Genomic DNA, 22,834 nt, shown 5'->3' with positions numbered 1-22,834 from the left:
TTACTTCTACTATAATATCTAAAATTTTGTGACTTCTTGTTCTTCCTGCAAAGTTGGTAAATCATTTCATGGCTCAAACCCAAAATCACAGCTGTTTCCAGCTGCCTGCCAGGGTCTCAAATGCTTCTGACCTGGGCCTGGAACCTCCAAAAATGTCTGAGGGACATTTTGAGTTCCAACAGGGTATAAAATATCCTCTAGCTCACGGTGTGTGTCCTTTAGCTCTATGCAGTGGCATGCTCAGAGCATCTGCAAAATGAAGACCCATGAATAGCCAAAGTGAGTAGCAGGGTCTGACTGTCCTCCCCTGTGACTGAGCTTCAGCATTTTGAGGCCCTCAGGTTTCCTTTCACTGCCTGCCACATTTATTTCTCTGCAGGAGGGTGTGAGCAAGGCCTGCTCTGCTCTAAGGGACCCAGTCCAACAGATTTGGTGGCACCTGGACTGTGCCCGTCTACCCAGGAGTGAGTGCTTCTGTGAAAGCAGACAGAACACTTGTTCTTGGTCACTGGACATGGATCACAAACCCAGTCCAGGCTGGGGATTTGGGACATGCTCATCCCCATGAGAGCTGCAGAATAATCTGGCTGCATTATGCTGACTTTCAGTGAAAGGGATAAATGCTTTGCTCTCATTTAGATAAAACCATATGGAGCCTGGCAGAAATTTTCATATGTACCAATGTTTGCCAAGGCTACTAAAAAATCACTTGGGACTGACGGGCACATTATTAACCACTTGATCTTTGGTATTTGCTCTATATCCAATGAGCTGGGAAAGCACTTGTTTCTTATGGAGCCATTCTCCCTGCTGTCTGAAAGCTGGATCTGAGATAATAGAACCAGAAGCTCAGCAGTATTTCTTGTGCTGAGCTTAAAAAAGATGTGGGGAGAATGTCGTAATGTTTTGCAGGAAATTTTGACGTTTCATAAACAATAACAACAATTTCTTTGAAAATGTCTCTTCTGCATTCATGAGAAAGTTTGAAGAGGGGTGAAAATTTCTTCTAAGGGAAAAAATATAAACCCAGCATTTAATTTACATTGACACAATTCATTTGACAATTCAACCTTAACAATAGGCTAGGGTTTGCTGTTAGGTTATGTTATGCCAAATCATATTTTAAGGAATAAAGCCTTTTCAGTCAGCAGCTGCAGAGGTTTGAGGGAATAAATTAATTTTGGAAACTGCATGTTAATATTTGTCCAAAGGCAAAGTTGTACAGATCATCTGCTTTCTGGGACATCTAAAAATATTATATGTTAGGAATTAAAAGAGAAGTAAACTTCAAAATGTCAAAATCTCATGCAGACCAAAAATTCTCATCAATCACCTCTGTTCAGTGCATATCTTCTGACATTTTTGCAGGCAAGGAAGAGACCCTTTATCACCATCCCAAATCCTCATGGAGAGGACTTACATCATCATCCTAACAAGACTTAGATCATCAGCATCAAGCAGGAGCTGTCCAGGTAAGATACAGGAGACCCTGCATTTAAAAACCACAACAGTGACATCTGCAGACACTGCAGAATCTGAAAGTCCTGTACTGGGGATTAGGAAGTACAAACTTCAGATTTTGTAAAAATAGAGCATTTCCAGCTGATATGGCTTCTGCTTCATAAAGTGTCTGTTCTTTATGGGAACAAAGGGACTGGTCTGCCCAGAGAGGTAGAGAATGCCCCTGAAACAGCTGTGGGAAATGGTCTTGGGTCAGTGATAAAGCCTGGAGCAAGCTGGAGCACACAGGACATGGGACACTTCCTTTTGGACAAATTTATTTTCTTCTCCTAACTTTGAGAGTGCCAGAATACTTTACTAAAAGGCAGACAATAAAGGAAGTAACACACAAGACACAACTTGCCAGAAAGTTTCCTAAAATAATGGATATTGAGAATGAAAATAATACAATGATGTGCTTTGGAGAATCACACAAAGGTCAGCACTACCAACCTGACTTAACACTCACCAATAAAGAAGCTGGTTTATGTTGAATTCCTTAATGGAGAGTTTGTTTGGATAAATACTCTAATTTCAGTGGTGAAAATATTTAATAAAAACATAGCCTTAACTGGATTCCTAGTGTCTTCAGTCATAGAGAGAGATTTAATAAATGAGACCCTGCAACTTTTATTTAGTGTCTTCAGGTGGTAAATTAACTACAAGTAGGCTTCCCTATTGTTCAATGAAAGCAATAAAAGCAGAGGGAGGATTAAAAGCAAGACACTAATTTACATCTGAGTAAATGGCCTAAAGAGGCAGAGACCCTATTCTTGCTATATAATAATATTTGTATGAAGGCAGAACTTCATAAAAATTAAATTTAAATATAGAGCATATATTTCAATATATGAACAAATTCCTTTGTAAATCTATTCGCCATGCCACTAAAACCAACGTTATTTCATTGCTTTACTTTTAGAATATTGTTTGCAACTGAAACTAAGAATAAATTTGGGGGTTTTAGGGCCCTTCATCTGACTACCAGATTACCAACTGATGCAGAGAAACATCTGTCCACTGAAGTCAGCCCTGGCTGGCAGTTAAAGTAGCTGGATAACAGTTTTATGTGGGTTTTCTTTTTTATGATTCATGCTGGACAAGAGCAAAGAGAAAGAAATTTCCTTTGCTGTGTCCTTTGCTTTTGGTGGATGTGTGAGAACGGACTTTACAGGAAGGGGTCAGCAGCTACAAGGAGAGACAAGATTCAGCCTGGCTAGGAAACAGGCAGGCAAGAGTAGGGAAAAGCTGGAGAGTAACAGCTGTGCAAAAAAAAACTTCCAAAGTGCCTGGGAAATGATCACAAGCTCCTCCAGAGCTGTTTTTGTACACCTTCAATGCCTGTGAGCAGTGGTGGGACCTCTGCATGGGCCCCTGCTGAGGAACCTCACAGGAATCACAGAATCACACAGAATCACAGAATAATGAGATTGGAAGAGACCTCTAAGGTCATCAAGTCCAACCTATGCCCTAACACCACAACTAGACTATAGCACCAAGTGCCAAGTCCAGTCTTTTTTTAAACAGATCCAGAGATGGTGATTCCACCACCTCCCTAGGAAGACAATTCCAGTATTTTATTATTCTTTCAGTGAAAATTTTTTTCCTAATATCCAACCTAGCTCAGCACAGAGCTTTTCCCTTACTAGGGAGGAGTCTTGGGACATCTCTGCTTCCCCCAGGCATGTTGTCATGAAATCCAGAGGAGTCCCATGCCTTTGTCTGCTGAGTTGACAGTGAGGGACATGACAGCATCAGCATCTCTTCCTGGGGAAGCTGAACTGAAAAACAACGTGACAGACATGGAGAAAGAGGAAGGTGCAGATGGGACCAAGGAGGGTGGGAGAAGATAAAAATACCAAAGTTACAGAAAGAGACACAATGCCAAGGCTTGGGAGAGTTGGACCATCTGGTTCTGTTGCACCTCTCCAGGATCATCTCTCTTTGCTTCTCTTTGTTAGCAAGAAGAGATAAACTAAGTGAGGTGTAACATGAAGGCTTTGGTGTAAAACAGATGATGAAGTAGCCTGCATTAAGCAAAGCTTGTTTTATTCCCTGTGATTTGCACAAGCTCTCTCAGCAGTGCAGGCTGTGACAGCGATTTGCTGCATGCAGATTTTTCACTGCAGCAATGCTCTTTGCAGCCCCTTCCCTCATGGATAAATTGGGAATCCCTGGAGCAAAGCTGAGCCTTCTGATGTTTTCCATACCTGTGTCCAGTTAAAGCCCACTTGCATGGCAGTAGATGACCGCTCCTCCTGAGCTGTGTGGTGCAGGAAGGCTGAGCCAAGGGGTGCTCCCTGCCACCAGGCTAGTTCAGAGAGTTCCTAATGGGACACAAGGCCTTTCACTGCTGGCTTGCCTGTTTTGGTCCAGAATGACAGGGAGAGCTATGTTTGTATGGCCTAAATGTGCTAAAAATTGTTTCTTTTCCTCTGGTCTGCAGGAGAGCTTACACACCATAGCTATGGCTGCAAGGAAGAGTAATGATCCCGTTGTTCATGGCACTCAAAACACCCAAAGTGACTTCCTTAGCTCCCACCAGGTCACAATGGACATGGTTTGGCACCTCCAGGTAGGAGCTTGCAGTGCCATTGCCTCCTCTGGAGCTCCTGGAGAATAAAGAGTCTCAATCAGTCTGGCACGTTTAATGGGCACTAGACGGGCTTAGGAGGGATGGTGAGAAAAACATTTGGGAAGCATGTAATAGATCCAAAATCATCTTCACGCCTGGAACTGGAGTTTCAGTGTTTACAACAGAACACAGATTTCACATGAAGACAAATTTCAAGGAAAAACAACCGTGGGGAGAATGTGACAATTCAGCAGGGCTGCTGCCAGGCTGATAGGAGAGGGGAGTGCTGAGTGCACGTTCTGCCTGTAATGAAAAGTGAAGCCTGTGTGGAAGTGATGCCATCTCTGAAAGAAGCCCTGCGTTATTTAGCATTTGACATGCAGCATTATAAGTAGGAGAATGGTTGAATGACAGCCACATAAACATGTTACACTGTTCATAACAGTCAGGTGTCAGCAAAATGGATTGATATCTAATAGGGAGCACTGTTGGATTCCATTGAATGTAGTAAATGGTCTGCAATATCTCTCTAAAGTTTCTTGCATTTTCCTGTAGTGGTTCCTGAGAGAAGTAAAAATACATGTGTTAATACAGATATTAAAGAATTAACAGAGTACAGATACCAAAAAATTCCTGTCTAGGAGGGTCTGTTGGAGCCATATTCTTGTTTACTGGTACCAGTCCTTCTTGACAGGATACAAATTTCTATACTTAGGATAAAAACAGTATTTTCAAAAATGCTTAAGGAAAGGTGCAGCTGCCACAGAGAATGCAGTTCTTTGTTAGACTGGCCATAACCATGTCAAGGTATTAGGAACAAATGGAATTTCTTTAGCCTAAGTCAGCAAAGTTAACAAAAACTTAATATATTTTATAGTGCTACTAACGTGAATTTGCATTAATAGAATAGGGAAAAAAATCTTTGGCCTCTTATTCAAGACTTCTAAAATAGCAAGGCCTATATTACCTTGAGGATAAGAGCTCTGCAGAAAACTCCTTTTCCCCGTAAGAACAGTTTGCTGCTGTCATCAAACTCTGCTGCTGACACAGACCCAGATGAGCTGTCCTTGCTTTGGTATTTAGTTCATATATGTTTAAAAAATCTGTTAAACTGTCAGTGAAGGTATCTATTTAGGCTTTGTGATAAAGCAGTGACACTTTCTTAGTTTAAATCTAGTCAGAAATCTGAACAATCCCCTCCCAGTCACACAGACTCCCTGTCTGGTGTGCAAAAGTTATTGTGATATGTGATATGAAAAATTTAAAGTATCTTTTAAACCCATCCATTTGATCCTCTAAATTGCACATATTGCAGGTAAAATAAAATCTCCAATATGTGCTCTAGCACTCAGGAATATGATTTGGTTTGTTTTCTGGTGTGACTTGATCTTATCTTATGCTTTACAAAGCACTGGCATTTGAATAGGTTTTTTGGCTTGACTTTGTTCCATGCCATCTCTATTGTTATACAAAGGTCTCATTAATTAAAACAATTGTCCTACAGATGTTTCCATTTGGGAACTGCTCCTGCTAAAGTATCGATTTGCACCAGTGTGATTACATAAAAGGTTAATTTTAAATACAAACTTTCAGTTTATGGAATTCAGTGACTTGATGGAAACACACCCCAAGAAAACTCTTCAATCAGGGGTGATAGAACAATCTGAATTTCACCCGCAGTAGGTTTGGTCTTGAAATCAATAGCAGAGAACTTTCTGTCCTTGCAGCAATCCATTGTTGGACAAAGGATTAGGACAATAAATTATTGCCTCACATAATCTGCTTGGATATACTACAGGAGTGAGTGACTGCAGAACGCTGTAACCTTTGCTACAGCAGCACAAAAATCAGACCCAGAACCATGCAAAGAAGTAAAAGTAATGGAAACTATTGGGTTTTCATGTCTTAGGCAGAGCAGCAAATTTGCTATATGTGAATCATAGTTGAGATAATTAGAAAGCAACCAGCAGTGATCCAAGACAAGACCTGAAAATCAGGAATCCCTGGGGGAGCTGTTGGATGTATTTTGACCCATGTACAGATGCACAGATCTGGAATGCTGGGGACAGAACTTATTCGATTTTAGGCACTCGGCACAGCTACTTACCTTGAGCTAGTGCTTTTTTTGGGGTTTGCAAACCATTTCTGTTTGGGAATCAGAGCCTTGGTTACTATTGATAGTCTGGGCCTTGCAAAGTAAACAAGACCTTTTATTTTGTTTGACAGCTGAGATATTTTTATTGCTGGTTTCTGAATTCTGTCAGCGGGGAAGATCAAAGTAAAAAAAACCTCTTGATTTTGCTTCTCTTACTGGTTTTAAGAATTTGAATATGATACTCTTAGAGTGATCTTAACTGTGATCCCAACTGTGCTCTGAATAGAGGAAGCAGATGTTTGAGGTGGTTATTGTAGTCTGTGATTCTTACTGTGCTTTTACAGCAGACTAAATCACATGGGTTGAGATATTTCTGATTTACAGGCTGAGAGTTGGGGTTGGTCATCTGGGAGAAGACTTTGGGGAGACTTTAGAGCACCTCCCAGTGCCTGAAGGGGCTCCAAGAGAGCTGGAAAGGGACTTTGGGCAAGGGCCTGCAGTGACTAGACAAGGGGGAATAGTTTTAAACTGAAAGTGGGTAGATTTAGATCAGGAATTAGGAAGAAATTCTCTCCTGTGAGGGTGGGCAGACCGTGGCACAGAGAAGCTGTGGCTGCCCCACCCCTGGAAGTGTTCCAGGTCAGGTTGGATGGGGTTTGGAGCAACCTGGGATAGTGGAAGGTGTCCCTGCCCATGGCAGGGGGGCTGGCACTGAGTGATCTTTAAGGTCCCTTCCAACCCAAACCATTCTGTTAAAAAAGGGGAGATTGAGAGAGTCCAAGCTGGAGGTGCTGTGTTAATAAAGATATCTGTATAGAGGATAGTGGTCCACAAAGCAATCTTGCTAGATACAAGATATTAAATCAGAGGAACCAATATCATCCTTTTACCTCTTTTGAACTTTGAAGTTTTCTTTTTTCACTGTTATGAAGAAGAAATATTGTAAGTTCATGGGAGGAAACAGAATTGTTTGTATATCATGAACGCAGTTTGTATTTTTCCCTCAAAATGACAGTGAGAGGCCTTGCAGATGCATCTTTAAAAGCTCAGAAGTTGAGTTACATGCATCCTAAATAGCAGAAAATTACAGAAACAGTAGTGTTATGATTTTTTGGCTTTTCCTGAATCAGCTCCAATCTGACACTGTAGATGCCAGAAGAGACTGATTAGTATGAATATCAACACTGTAGCCGAGATACTCAAAATAAGGAACTGAGGAATTGTCAAAGATAGGGCTGGACATGATAGTGGTGAGATTAAAAAAAAAATCATTAACACTGAACTGCTCAAGTGGGATAAAAGGGGCCATGAGCATTAGGGTGCAGATTCCCATGAAGCCTTAATACCCCTTAGTAATTAAGAAGCCATTAGCAAGCTAAATGCTGGGGAGTGTTAGTGTAACTCCCACATCATGTCAGTTAAAACACCATTAACACGTTTGATGCACTATAAGGTAAATCAGAGATAAACTGCTCAGGTCTAAGAACATCAATTTATAATTTATCCTTTTACAGAATTTGTGTGTGTGTCTGTTTTCAGTTCCAGCGCTTCATGGAAGCACCATGTTTTTCCCTGAGTTCACAGTGGTTTGGACTGAAACTGGGAGGAAAAGGTTAATTTCTGGATTCTGCTATAAGCTTACTCTGTGATCCTGTCAGTAATTTTTTTCCTCCAATAAGTCTGTCATTTTTATGCGTGGAAAAGGAGAATAACAAAACATAGTGACTACTATAAGAAGAAATTGGAGTATTAGAGGTTAAAAATGTTGTTATTCAGTTATATCTAGATATATATACAGGCATATGAGTATGTTAACACCGAAACCATTGAGCTTCACACTTTGACAAAGTGTCCATCTGTTTCCTACTGCTTTCAACAAGATACTCTCATTTATTAACATAAGCAGAAATGGAAGCAATTGCACTGCTAGTTTTAGCTTAAAATGTTAATCTGATTCCAAGTTTTCCATACAACATTATGGGTCAAAATATTGAGGGAGTTTAAAATGTTTATATACCCACTGGATAGTGCAAAAAGTTGGAACAAACATTAACAGAAATTAAACATGGATCTAAAGATCTGTGAGTCCCAAAGGTACAGATCAATAATAAATTAATAAAATTGTTCAAAAGCAAGCACAGGAATTGTTCTTAAATTGATCCTAAAAAGTAAATCAAGGGTTTCAAGTAGTAAGCAAGAGGAAAAGGGGGATCAGATGGGGTCAGCTGTATTTGATACTGTACTGCCTATATTTTAATACAATAAATGTAATGGTTGTTCAGTGTGATAGAATAGCGATTCAAGGGTACATGTTTCACACGTATAAAAGGCTTTCAAAATGCAGCAGTATTTCTTAAATGTAAGCTTTTCTGGTGGCTTTGGATGGAAGAGGGCGACAACAGTTCAGTAGTCTTGAGCTTGAGATTTATTTCTCCATTTAATTTCTTTGTTAATTAGTTCATTTCACTAACTAGCCATTTATGTGATGGATGATTCCTTAAGCAAATGCAACAACAGGCATGCAAGCTTGGAAATAGTTTTTAAGAAGATCTGCCAATATTGCAGTTAGAGGTTTCAGGGATTAGTGATTAGCTGATTAATATGTACATTTATGTTCAAAATGACAACAGCCTGTGGTATTGAGATGTCTGGAGTTCACTGTTAGCATTTGGTTTTTGAAGCTGGAGAATTGCCTAAAAGGTACCTAACTTAGCATGTTGTCAATAAATAGGTATAAGGCTTTATATATCACTTGAAATAATACATCAGTCACAAAATAGTCAATAGTCAAGGGAAGTAGAGGAGACTAAAATTGAATCTAAGAAAATATAGAACAGTGCCCAGAATGACTGTAAAAAAAGAAAGCCAAATAAGTTACTTTTGCTTCTCTCTTCATGCCAAAAGGCATTTTAAAACCCCTGTGGTTTTTTAGGGAGTGAAAACCTGGACCCACCAAAGTCAAAGGGAGTATTGCTATTAAATTCAGTACAAGCAGAATCTCACCTCGGGTTCAGGCTCTGGGAGTTCAGCAGGGAGAGGGAATGCAGGCATTTAGCTCTTGATTTATGAAATATATCTTGCTGTGTCAGATTACTGGATTACTGCTGGTTTATGTTAACAAAGACAGGGTCAGATCTTTCTGCTGAAAGCCCCCCTGATTGCTGTCATTTGAGCCAAACCAAATCTCTCTTCTTTCCTAGGAACATGGGATTTACAGAATGGATCCGAGCAGTTGTGATTCCCTGTGAAGTGCATCGGTTTGGAAACAGATATTGCACAGCAGCACTGATAAAGTTCAAGCCTGTAACTGCTGATAGCCAGAATAAAAGGTGAGTGTGTTAAGGAAGAAAGGAGATCCTGTCCTATTTTCTCTCACAGTCCTTTCTTCAGCATTCCCTGTTGGATATGTGGGAATTAGTTCAAGCAAATATGTTTGGACACTGTGTGGCATTTCTTGCCACTATAAGCTTTTAGGAACAGCATTCTCCCCTTGCTTCCCTTTTTACTAAAAGTATGGAGCAAAACTCTAAGTCCTGACTAAGGAAGATGGAAAGCCATGTCCTCAACACACTGGATTTGGGGATGCTGTGGAAGTTTCTATGCAGGCAAGATATCTCAGTGGGGCTGAGATACTCCATCAACACAAGCTGCAGACAGGAATGGTGCTTGATCACTTCTTTCTAACAGTCTTGAGTTTCTAAAACACAGCCCTGTGTGAGCCAGGTGTGGGCCAGGGCTCTTGTAGCACCTGTGTCTGTACTGCCTGTCAGACACACAATTTGAGTCACATCCTGTACCCACAGTCCCTAGAATCTCTCTGATTTAAACCACTCCCTTCCCAAATTGGTGTCCCTGCTTTTCTGGCCCCTTTCTTGAAACCTGCAGTTCCTCTCCCAGGTGGGTGGTAAGGGCAGGTGAACGTGAGGCTTGCTCTGTGCTCCTCCTGCCCAAGGCTGCAGTTGCAGTGCTCTGTTATGGAACCATGTGGTGGTTTGGGTTGGAAGGTGTCATGGTTGAGACAAAGACAATACAAAGCAACCTACTCAATTTCCAGAAGGCTTCAAACCTGATTTCGTAATAGCTTGCATGCTTTTTATACATTCTTACAAAACTCCTAAGTTTACACTTTACTCATTGGTCACAAGACATAAACAAAGTTCTTATTGGAATGGGCAGCTGCAGGTTTCTCCTATTTATCCTTCCTTCTTTCTTGGTTTCTATGTCAACAGCCTTAGTAGAAAATTCTTTCAGGGGTAAACATGGATGCTCTTATCAAACTTCTCTCTGGCTCCCAGAAGTGGCTGTAAAACCTCTTCCACAGGAAGGGATTTTAAAGCTCATTCTGTTCCATCCCTCTGCCATGGACACCTCTCACTGGACCAGGCTGCTCAAAGCTCCACACTCAACCTTTTTGTAGCTTTTTGCTATCAGCATATGCTGCTTCCCTGGGATTTCCCAGCACTGCCTCACCCTTAACTTCAGGAGCACTTACCTACTCTAGCTATAAGAGGAACTGGAGAGACAAAAGGAAGCAGGGAAGGGCTGTGTGGTGAGCGTGGTGAGGATCTTGTTGGTGAAAGAAGTTTGCACATCCTCCTGGCCCACTGCCCTTAGCTGCTGTCACCCAAACTGCTGCCTCCTGGCTGGCTGGGGACATCTTTGATTTGATTTCATGTAAGTCACCAAATACACAAATAGTAGACCTGTGTGAACTCTGGCATTTAGTGCTTTGAGTGAAATGTCCCACAAATAACAAAACAACCAGGCAATCGACAGAGTCCTGCTTCAGTTATGGAGTGAGGCATTTATTATTAAGTAATGGAAAATAACAGTGCAAATATTATTATCTCTGTTGTGACAGGGGTGAGCATGAAACCTGGGTGAATCTGGTTCTTGGAGAAGGAGTGGAGTTATGCAGAGTAGCGAGTTCAGTCCCTGCTTTGCTTCCCTGAGTGAGGGAAAGAAAAAGAACCGAGAAATGGGGTTTGAAATGGGGAAAACCAGAATTCTGCATAATGCAGTTTGTTAGTTTGCAGCTCTGCTTTGCACCATAAATCCTAGAGTTAGTATTATTTAAACTAAACTATGGTAGAAGATATACCTTCTTTTCCTTGACCTTTCTGGAATTATTGAGATGATTTTCTTTTAAGAACATACAGAAAGAAAGGCTATAAATATGGAAATATTCTTATGAACTAAATATATGTTTTTGAATCTAAAATAAATAAAAAATTCGTTGAGCTCCTTAGTTCTTCTGTTGAAAATATCAGATTATTTTAGTCCAGACAAAAATTGAAATTAAGGAATTAAATTAAATTAGCATCTATAAACTGCCAGATGTCTTATTCATGTATTTTCCTTAAGAGATGCATCAAAATTGCAAGTGGATCAGAAGACAGTTGTTATACTAAATTCAAACTCAATAAACAGATGTGAAGGGGTTTAAAAAAATGTTGGGTTTTTTCCCCTTTGTGGAGCAAAATTGAACTAATGAAAATGCAAAGTAGTCCCAGACATTTTTATATGCAGTTGCAGTATTTCTGATTTTTTAAAAATAATAAATGACAATGAAGATCTTTTCCTATAGCAAAGGAAATTTATGAATTGCAGAGAGTAGTAGAAAGAACTTTTAATGTAAATACTGCAATACTACTATGCTGTTTATGGCCATCTATATATCTCTTTATACATTTTTATGAGATTTACTATTCTGCATGTTTTTATCAAGCCTTTTTGTTTGCTTGTGGAAAAATGAATACAGATTCTTCAAGTTTGAAAGATTTTTTTTTCTTCTTTCCACAAATAGCTTTATCTCCTTCTGTTGTAAGAAATACTTCCTAGAAGAGTCTTGTGTTATTGTACTATACAAATAGAACATGGGATAGGAAGTAAGGAAGATATGGAACAAAATTTTTAAAACCAGTATGTAAAATAAGCCTCAAGGGATTTGTAAACCCTTTTCCACATTATTTGCTCAGAAGTATCTGTTTGGGATTGTTTCATCATTTTACAGTCTTATCAGTGAAATCCTAGTCCTGATATAACTTCTTGGAGCACTTACATTGTCATCATTCCGTGAGTTTACAGAACATTTCATCCCCAGTGCCAGTCTAAGCACCATGGAGACTATTTGGCATTAACACGATTTTCTGGATGCAAAAAAGGGCTGACTGATTTGTATGATAAAGCCACTTTGCTTGTTGTATCAGTTGATAACTGTTTAAAAGCTCAATATGAAGCTGATATATTGAGAAATTTACAGATACACAATCCATAATCCCACTGCATTTGCACTTATTGTATTGTAGATGGTGCATCTTCCCCTAGAAATCAGTGTGTAGCAAGGGATACCCCAGAGCTGCTGGAATAGATTCTGAAGGTACCTCAGAGGAAAGCTTTGCTCCCAATTGCAAGTCTCTCCAGCCTTCTGGCAATATAGATTAGAAAAATAAATCAGCAAATAAAGTACCGGTTGAAAATAAGCATTCAGAAAGCAGAAGAGGTATCACACAAACAAACTTGGCAAACCTACAGAGTCCTTCCTTGGTCTCTGGTTATTAATAAGGAGCTCTGGAGGTTAATTTACTTCCTCAGTGGTAGTTTTATGTGTTTTCCTCCACACACAAGCTCTTTCCTCTTTCCTCTTATTTCCATGGTCTGAACAACAGTGGCAAATCATTTTTATTCAAGGGTTAAATACTGTTAAATTCCATGAAAATCCATGCAGAGCCTTTCTTTGGCATAAGTTCCAAGAAAGACTTTTGTCCTTTTAGCAACCTGAGGACAAGACCCACCTAACTTAGTTAATTGAGAGAACCCCCAGCGAGCCACCATTCCATGGCCTGTTTTGAGGAGTGGTTCCTGAGTTTCATTTTGTTGTGGTGTGTTAAGCAAAGGTTCACTACCAAAATGATTGGCAGAAACGAATCATAAAAAAAAAAACTCAATATTTTTCCCACTGTAGCAAAATCCTATGAAAAGGAATCTTGATCTACCTCACCTCAAGCACCTCAGGTTGTAGTAGGTACCCAAACTCGTGACTTCTGATGTAATAGTGGAAGGGAATTAAATATCTGTAACAACACAGATGACAAGTTCTAGCTGTGTGAGAGGAATTTCAAAGTAGGTTCTCCTTGATCACTTTTGCAAGACTTAAAGGAATATTGCCACACAAGATTAAAGTACAATGGGGTGGGTGTGATGGTGGTGGTAAACCAAACCCCCAAAACACATGTAATTAAACAACCCCAGCCAATAAATGATTGGACAATTTAAACAAGCTTGCAGCTGCTAAGAGAAGCTAATTAAATGTAGTGGATGTCAAGATTGTTAGCTTTAAAAAAACGTGGTAAAATTGTTGTCTTTCATTTCTATCTCTGAGCTTCCAAAAAAGGATGTCTTGCTGTGGGACACATCAGAGGTAGATCTTGCTGGGTCAACCATGACCTGACATCATAAACATCAAAACCATCCCAGGTAAAATCAGAACAATTGCACTTTGGGCAGTTTCAGACCTGAGACAACATGGGGTTTACTCTGATTAAAGGATGTGTGGTTGTTCCTTTTTGAGGTAAAGTTAGTTCACATTTAGCTGCTTTGCACAGATAAATGGAAGACAGGCACTGAAAAGCACCGGGTTGACTGTTAAAGGAAACTTTTCTGCTCAACTTGTGCCACATAAATGTGAGAAGAAGAGAATATTTTCCATGTATAGTCTCACTGTTGTGGTGTTTACAGTCTATAGAACCTCATGGCATCATTCTGCTCTGTCTCTCCATACCCAGTCTCACATGCTTTGAGAGAGTAGAAGGAGAATTCTAACATTACTCTTTCTAGAAAAGTTTTATCCCTGCTATTGGTGGAACAAAAACTCAGGACTTCTCCAAAAGTACTAAAGAGAGTACTAAAATCAAAGTATTTTTTTGTCTGTCCTGGAAAGAGAAAAGTAAGATAAACAGAAAGTGTTTATCTTCTCTGTTTGCATATTCTCTCATTCTTAGTAAAGGTAATAAAATCATAAAAGCTTAAAAATGGAGGCCAGCTCTTTAAATTTATCCTTCTCTAGTGGCTCCTTACTTCTAATTTCCATGTTTTGAACTTGCTTAATTAAATCCTGGGCAGGTTATGTTATTACACATAGCCATCATAGATTGTTAGCTAAATGATACTGTAATTTATATATCCTGGGCTGTTTAGGGACGTGTATGGGAAATTAGAACAAAATATGACTACACAGCTTTTATTTGTATGCAAATTTCTGCTATTCTGCATGCAAACACTAGAATACCTAACCAGACCAATAATAAAAAATAATTAATGTCAAAGTTATAGCAAGGAACAAGGAATGATCTTGCCTTTATAGAGTTTTGTGTACAAGATGATAGAATGTGGGTCTTTATAAATCACTACTTTTGCAAGTTTGCCATATTTATACATACACATATATATGGAGCTGGTTTTTAAATTGGGTGATCTTATTCCCTCAATAAACATAAAAATCATACTTTTTGGACATTTTTTCAGCATTCTTTTTTGCATGCAATCTTCCCAAGCCCAAATCAAAGTGGAAACGCAGATTAAATTGTGAATTTAGTACAAATTATGAATTTTGAACATAATGTTTCCATTCTAATTCTACTCCAAAACACCCATCTTTGTACTTGTTAAAGGAGAGCTATGGTTTGAGCCCTAAATAGCCTCAAAAAAGTCCAAATAACTTTAAAGAACATGTTTAGTATTCCAAATTAAAACCTGGAGTTCTGTGCACTACCCTCTGAAATGTTCCTCACAGTTCTGTGCAGAAATATCTAAAATGGAGCTACTGAGCACACAACAATTCTAAAAAAGCTGTTACAGTCAAGTAGAACCATGAAGAATTAGGTTAATATGGATAAAGACATTTAAAAAGCCCTGAGTTAATGTATATTTCTGAGTATTAAAAACTTGACTAGCTTAGTATAAACTAGATGCATTAGAAGAAAAATGTGTTTTAAAACTGCTGTTTTCACACAGGGTTTTAAATTTCTCGGTCTTTAACAAATACCTTTCTCTTTATTGAGTTGGCTTCAAAATAACTGGGTGGTTGGTTTTGACATCTCGAAATTGGACAAGTTAAAAATGTTGCAACTTCCAAAATCTTTGTTACTCAAATGCAAGCAGGAGCTCTTAGGAAAATTTATGCTTTTAAGTGTAGGGAATCTGTAATGGGTGGTTAGCATTAGCCAGACTGTGGTGAAATAAAAAGATTCCTGTGAAACAAATTGTGATCCCACAGTTTAGGGGCGAAAAGAAGAGTCTCATTTGTGTTTGAATTGTTTATATATTCTCTTTATAAAGACCAGGAAAACTTTGTGCCTGTGGGTTTAGGGCAGGTGATCCATAGAACTAATAGGATGGAAATTTTTTCAGGCTGTAGGGTGGAAACACCAATACCAGAAGATAAAACCAATTAGATGTAATTACTCTCCTTAAAGAATTATGTGTGTTGCTTCTATTTGAGTGCTCCTTCCAAGTGGATATTTGAAATGGCATGGATGATGTTTATAGAATTTCCTAACAGAAATTTTAAATTTCCTAGGTGGAAAGTACAGCTTTGGTAGATATATGTCTCTGGATCTTGCCAAGGAATTTTAAATGGGTATAGGTTCTTAAACACACACACACGCATTATATATGCACATATATATATATATGTGTGTGTCTATGGAATATGTTAGTGGAAGTGTTTTAGCTTCTGGATTTGGAGAAATTTGCTGCTAGTGACATAAATTGTCCTCTTTCCCTTGTTTCCCATCAAATCAAGGAACATTTTTAAGCTGAAGTCACAACTTCCAGATCTGCCTCAATATTCAACCTAAACTGGGGCAAAACTGGGTCATTTTTATGCCATTGGTTTAATAACATGCCAAGTCAAGGGACACCAAAATGTGGTCTGGAGTAAAATGCTTGCAGAGACACTTCTTGATGATCTTTTCCACCCTTAAGTTTCCATGATGATCATACAGGGCTTTACTCACTCATTCCAGGTGCACTGTTCTACCTGTGCACATAGAACTTATTTCTTCATAAATGCACATGACACATACACTGTATGACAGTCCTGAGCTGTACAGGTACATCAGGTAGGTATGAAAACCTTCATGGTCATAATACAGATGGATATTTTATTGGTCTATGAATGTCTAAAAATCTTACTTTAAGCCTTCATCTACTTTTGTTTTTTAATGTCAAAATTAAGTGTTGATTAAATTCCAACATCTAATGACTGCCTTGGTTGTTTGCAAAGTTATTTTCAAATAGATTAACTCAAATAATATAACTTAAAATATGAGCTAGATGTTGATTTAATTATAAGATTTCATGTCCCTTTTAAAAACAAGCAGTATATGATTTAATGCAATTATCATACCTATTTGCCTGCAAGTATTTAATTTCAAATTAATCTTTAGACCTGATGGCTATTAGTTTCCCTATTGTTTCAGAAAACCGGAAAGATATGAACTAGTGTATTTTATTGAATTTTTTTTTGTTGTTCCATCCGGCTTTCAAGCTCCCTGAAGCACTAATGAAGGCCAAGGAGTTTTAGAGTGAAATGCAATCCCTTCACCTGGAGTACAGAACCTGCTAGTACAATAATAACAGAAAATATCACTTTCTTTCTAGAGAATATTGGATTACTTCATAGCTCAAGATCAGAACAAGGATGCTGAAAAATAGAAATGCCTCTTGGAGTGAGTTCTGGTACTTGAGATTCTAGTGGCTGGTACCTGATGGCTAAAGCTTATTGTTATTTTACTCAGGAGGAACAAAATGATCATAGCAATAGTTAAATGCTGACAGTAAAAATAAAAATAGTTAAATGTCTTTCTCCTGTGGTCCAATTCTAGCACAGGGAGCTTAAAGGTACCTCTGGTACAATAAAAACCAGATGTAACATGAATTCAAGATGAGTGTGTATATGCACATCCTAACTTTAGGCTTGCATAAGCATTCAGAGGGACTGCTCGAGTGCCTGAAGAACAGGAAGATGTTTGCTTCAATGACCTGCTGGAGCAAAGGAGCATCACCATCTCTTTTACAGGATTCATTCTCATGGTTCTGCCCAGCAGGTCAGTTGTTGCAGCTGTGCAGTGCAGATTATGGTTAGTTCTTCAGTTTCCTGCATCTAGGGAAAAAAAAATTCAGTGGAATACTCATACCTGTGCAGATTTACAGTAATGAATATTAGTTCAATCTCTTTGCAAAAAAAAAAATATGGTCAAGGCTGAGTTAAAGTTGTTTAAAGCAGAACTTTTTCACTTATTTCTTCTTTTTATTGGATAGTATCATGAAGACACACTCAAATTTAGAATGTTGCTCCATCAGGGTTCATATTTTTCCTGTTTCTTTAGTTCACTACTTCCACAGGCTGCAGTTGATTCACAGCTCAATAACACTTTCCTATCAGGGGAGCATGTATGTATAAGTAAAGGGGGAATAAAGAAAACTACATTTTAGTCAAAAGATAATTATTTAGGGAAAAGAAACAATGTAGGTACAAGAAGACTCAGAGGTCTGCCTCATGTTAGGACTCAAATTCTGTAATGCCTAGAGAATAAAATACCTTACTTTGGTGCTTTTCTACTGTGTGTTGTGCTTCTCTCATCACTATTGACCTTGCATATGTTTTATAATTGTGATGTTCCTTTTAGGTGTGAAATGACATCTCCACCAGGGAAAAAGAATGCCTTGCCCATGATCTGAAATGCACATTTCTCATGTAAAACCGAAGAGAAAGGAGTGATAAGCATTAGAGTGAAGTGTCTGAGTCCTCCTTTCTCCAACAGAGGAGAGGCATGTACAGAGACTGGGCATGGTGTTCTTGTTGGCTACGAGCTCATTTCTCTGTGTTTAGAGAAACCTTAGTCAAATCTTCCACTTCTGAAGTTGTACAATAGGCAGACAGTTATATTAACTGAGGAGGGAATTTTTAGTCTTTATTCTAAAGGCTGCTCCTGTAGTCCCCCTAAATTGCATAGAACTGCACAAGTATTAAAAGTGTATTTATATCACACTGAGTTACTATTCTATCATGTTCTCTTATGAGAAAACATCTAAAAACCAGGAAATAAGGGCTTTGAACAGCATCATTTTTAGAAATGCTGTTCTGGTCTCCTGACTTTCTTTTGTTCTCTTTCCCTTTGTGGCATTTGCTGTGCACATCCTGGGAACAGTGCAGTATGATGTCAGACCAAAGATCCATTTTGCTCAGTAATACCCTATTTCTTGCACTCTCCAGTAATGGATGCCAGGGAAAGATGGAAACTGGAGATAAGCTGAGGAATCTGGTCTGCAACACCCCATGGCTCAGAGCTTTCCTGCACTAATGGGGGCTCTTTAAAATTTAATAGTGTTTAATGCTAGGTATATCCCTGACTCTGGTGGATCCTGGTGCTCACGGCTGTGATGATAAACACCATCCCAATAATACAAGCTCCCTCCCTATGTCCTTCCTTCCTGACCTCTACTTTCCTATTCTCCTGCTTTTTAGAAAGTATTGCAGTATTTTAGGGTGTTTCCATATCTTTGGATGTTTATCTTTTGCTCTTCTTACTTTAAGGCACGAAATTATTCCCTGGCACCTCATGCTGATTAAATCTGTTGTCCCAGGGAAGAGGGCCCAGGGGGAAGGCTGTGAAAAATGAAGCTTTTATATCCCCACTGAGTGCTTATAAAAGTGAGTGGATAGGATCTTAATAGCTTTTTAAATACTGACCATCTTGCGTGCAGCCTTTGATTTTACCTTCTGTGCTGGAGAGCTGATGGCAAGGAATAGAGTTCTGATTTACTATATTTAATAGAGAAAAAGTTATGAAGAAGTTTTCAGAGGGTAAAGCAGCTGCAGAAAAGCTACTGCTTCAGAAGGGTGGGTGCTTATCTATACTAATTAGATACAGAAATTGAGGCGTAAGTCTGAAGGGATCAGGATTTGTTCCAGTTCTGTATTGCCCACTTCCATACAACCCAGAAATTGCACTTGCACATTTCCCTCAGGCAAATTTTCTATCCTAAGCACATGCACATAATGTAATAAACTGTAGATGAACTTCTGTGATACTGGGTTCAAGAGGAAAGAGGAGAAATTAGGTCAGATATTGGGAAGAAATTCTTGACTGTAAGGGTGGGGAGGCCCTGGCACAGGTCACCCAGAGCAGCTGTGGCTGCCCCTGGATCCCTGGAAGTGTTCCAGGCCAGGTTGGAAGGGCTTGGAGCAACCTGGGATAGTGGAAGATGTCCCTGCCCATGGCAGGAGGGGTTGGCACTGAGTGATCTTTAAGGTCTCTTCCAACCCAAACCATTCTATGATTCTAAAGACATATACTTTTAATGTATTGTGTAAAATTAAATATCACCTTTGTGATACTCTGTGTGGGTTGAAGCTCTCCAAAATTGTGTGGTGATGCTCTGTGTATTGTGGCCATCTCAGCTGTGACAGTTGAGTGTCCAATTTATCTGTCCAAGATGATGAACAGAACCTGTTCAGAACAGAACTGACATTGTAAATCTTGAGGATTTATAATTGCTAATAAAAAGGTAAGCCACAGTTTTACCAAAGGTAAGCTTTATATACTTTGTCTCAAAATGTGGGGATATTTTGCGTGTTGTTTGTGGTTGTTGTTTTTGTCTGTTTTTAAGGAACAGGTTTACAGTTAAGTAGAACTAAAAGACTAGCAAGGTGTGATTTTTTTTCTAGATATATGTTTACCAAATCAGCAATTAAATGCTACACGCTCCTTAAAAGGATTTTCTAGAATAGAAATTGCATGCTATGAAGGAATTTTAACTTTCTGGAAGTTTTTGGATTGGGGCATAGTTGCCCCCCCAAAAAAATCCATCTGCCTTCCTTCTCCCCAGAAGGAGAGAACTGGATTTCACTGTTTGAAGCATTGAGTAACAACACAGGAAAGCTGTACACGTTATAAAGAGACAGAAAAGCTATGAATTAAAAAAGAAAAATCACCTTTCTGAATTTTACAATAGTTCTCAAATAATACAAGTTGATCTGTAAAATGAAAGGGGAAGAATTGGGTAATGCTTCCAGAGGGCAGCTTTGTAATGCTGATGTTACCCTGCCTTTGGCTGTAGATTCACTGAAAATGGACATTCAGTCTGTCCTTGTCCCTGAAGGAAATAAATGGGAGGGGAGTCACAGTGGGCAATGGAATCAGCTGCCTCTGCTAAAACACAGGATATTTGTGTATTTCTCACCAGGATTAAAGTTTCATTGTTTAGGGTTAAAATTAATATCTAAATTTATGCAGGATAGTAAAAATAAATAATATCCTGAACAACACGCAGCATTGTACAAAGCTTCTCAGTCCTAATAACCACTTAAAATGCCCCTATTAATCCTGTAATTGCAAATTTTTTCTGTTTGATTTTTTTTTAATAAAAACAATTAAAAAGCTAGGGAGGCAAACAAGGAATCATGCTTTAAAGCCTCAAAATCTGACTGTGATGAGAAGCTGCCCGAAAAGGCTTCACGTGGCTGCCCAGAGCCCCTGACCCTCCCCGCTCTGATGGAGGTTGGAGCCACCTTGCAGCAGTTCCTATCCCCCTGCCAGCAGCACAGGCTGCTCTGGGGTTCAGGGAGCAGGAAAAGAAGTATTCTGCTGCTGCTTTGGATCTTAGCTATCATCTTCAACTCGTGTTTGTGCTGGGGCTGCACTGACTGCTGTGCTGTCAGTGTGGTTTGCTGCTTGAAGTACGCATGGAGCTGCTTCATTAACTGAAAGCAAATTGCTGAATTTTTAAAATTGTTTTTTAGCTGGTTAAAAGTCAAAAAAACAAACAATTTTTTTTTTTTTTTTTTTTTTTTTAGGGAAAGGATTGTTTAGTGTCATGGCTGTGGACTTTTTGTGTGTCCTTTTAACTATGACATGAGGGGCTGTAGCAGTTCCTGGATGCCAGCACCACTCTTGCCTGCTGCTGGAGCTGCCTGGAAGGCACAAAACTTGAATGATTCTGAGCAGGTCAGTGACATCTGTACTCAGAAAATCTCCTGCAATGCCCAGGATCCTGGTTTATGTGTTGGTTGGGACACTCACTGTGGGTGAGGCAACTGGTTCATTGAGAAGTTGCAAAGTAAGGACGGATTTGCTCCATCTCTGTCCCTGAGAGTCTCTCTGCCCAGTAAAGGAGCCCAACAGCTCCCTGTGGTACCTTGGCCTGATGGCAGAGTGCCTGTGCAAAACAAGGGAAATTCCCTCCATCCTTCTTGTTGAATGCATGTATTTTCAAGAGCGCCAGACCTGTGAGACAAAAAATTAAAGAAAAAAAAAAAAAAAAAAAGAAAAAGCAAATAAGAAAGTATCTATTTTTTTTTTTTTTTGGATGAACTGGTAGAAAATACTCCTCAAAGAAAGGTGGAAGTTTTGGGAAATTTCTCTTGTGGATATGGTTTTATTCCACAGGTGTAATGGTTTTGAGGACATCAGGCTACTCAGCTTTCAGGTTTGTTTGACTTTTTTCCCCCTCAAATAAAATTAAAATAACTGATCTTGTGGATCACTGGGATCTTCAGTCTTGTCTCAGAAATTATTGTTCAGAGTGTGGATTCCAGTGGTGAATCCCTGGATTTATCTGGGCAAATGCCACACTTGGCACTGTAGTCACTACTAGAGCAGAGGTTTAAGCACTGGATGTTTTTGGGGTGAGATACCTGAAGTAATGTGAATTTCCCTCTTGGGCATGGCAGTAACGGTTTCCTCAATAAATGGCTCTCTGGCAATGTGGTGTAAACTTTAATGTCTTTGGTGTACCAACAGCAAATAGTAACAGCAGCTGTTAATACCTTTTAGTAGTTTCCCAAGGAATAAATGAAATGCTTGATTTCTGTGGTTAAATTAAGACTGATAGAAAGAGACAGAATTTCTTGATTCCTTCATTATCTTGATATGTTTGATATTAAAGGACTTCGTTTGAAAAATCTATTTTTATTCATGCATAGAAACTGAAACATTATTCTGCCTCTGAGAAAATTATTCTTACTGTCATTAGTCTCTTATTGTAAGAATAATGGGCATTATTTTTAGAAAAAGAAAGCAGAGAAAATATACATTCCAGAAAGCACTTTGAAAAAGCCCATTGTCTTTTCAGATCTGACTACTTTATATTATTGTGGTGTTTTCCACTCTGGACTCTGAATTTATCACTTTCTACCTCATCCCAGAGGACCTGGCTTCATTCAGTGAGCAGGAGAGATGTTTCTGAGGCTGGTGTATCTTTTATTCTTGAAAACTTTAGTTTGTGTACGTCTATTCTCTCTAATTATGGATGGAAAGTGAGGTTTAATATTTAAACATTTTAATATACAAATGTCAACATTACTACTTCAAAAAATATTAGGAAATAATGAATAAATTAATAGCTGTAGGAGGACCTCCAAAACAGTTAGAGGTGCCAACATTACACTCTCAGGGTGTCTTGAATTCTTCTGTGCAGTTATATGCAGATATTTAAAGTAGTGAAATCAAGTTCTCTGTTAAGGAATCAAGTAATGCAATTAACATTATCCACAGATTGCTCTTATATACAGGAAACCATCTGGAAGAGCATTTTTACTGCAGTGTTATTGTTTGGTGTTTAAAATGCTATGAAATTTAAGTGTGGGGCTTGCAGATTAT

General features: G+C 38.9%; 1 long non-coding RNA gene across 1 annotated transcript; it reads left to right on the top strand.

Moving 5' to 3' along the window:
- The first annotated feature begins 1,365 nt into the window (after positions 1-1,365).
- Positions 1,366-21,460, top strand: LOC140684584 (uncharacterized). Its single transcript, XR_012057034.1, has 4 exons — positions 1,366-1,472; positions 3,947-4,075; positions 9,371-9,499; positions 21,031-21,460. It is a non-coding gene; the product is annotated as an uncharacterized lncRNA (long non-coding RNA).
- The last annotated feature ends 1,374 nt before the right edge of the window (positions 21,461-22,834 follow it).

The sequence above is a fragment of the Taeniopygia guttata genome, chromosome 7, assembly GCF_048771995.1.
Source record: "Taeniopygia guttata chromosome 7, bTaeGut7.mat, whole genome shotgun sequence".
NCBI classification, from domain to species: Eukaryota; Metazoa; Chordata; class Aves; order Passeriformes; family Estrildidae; genus Taeniopygia; species Taeniopygia guttata.
This window is presented reverse-complemented; position numbering and strand designations above follow the sequence as displayed.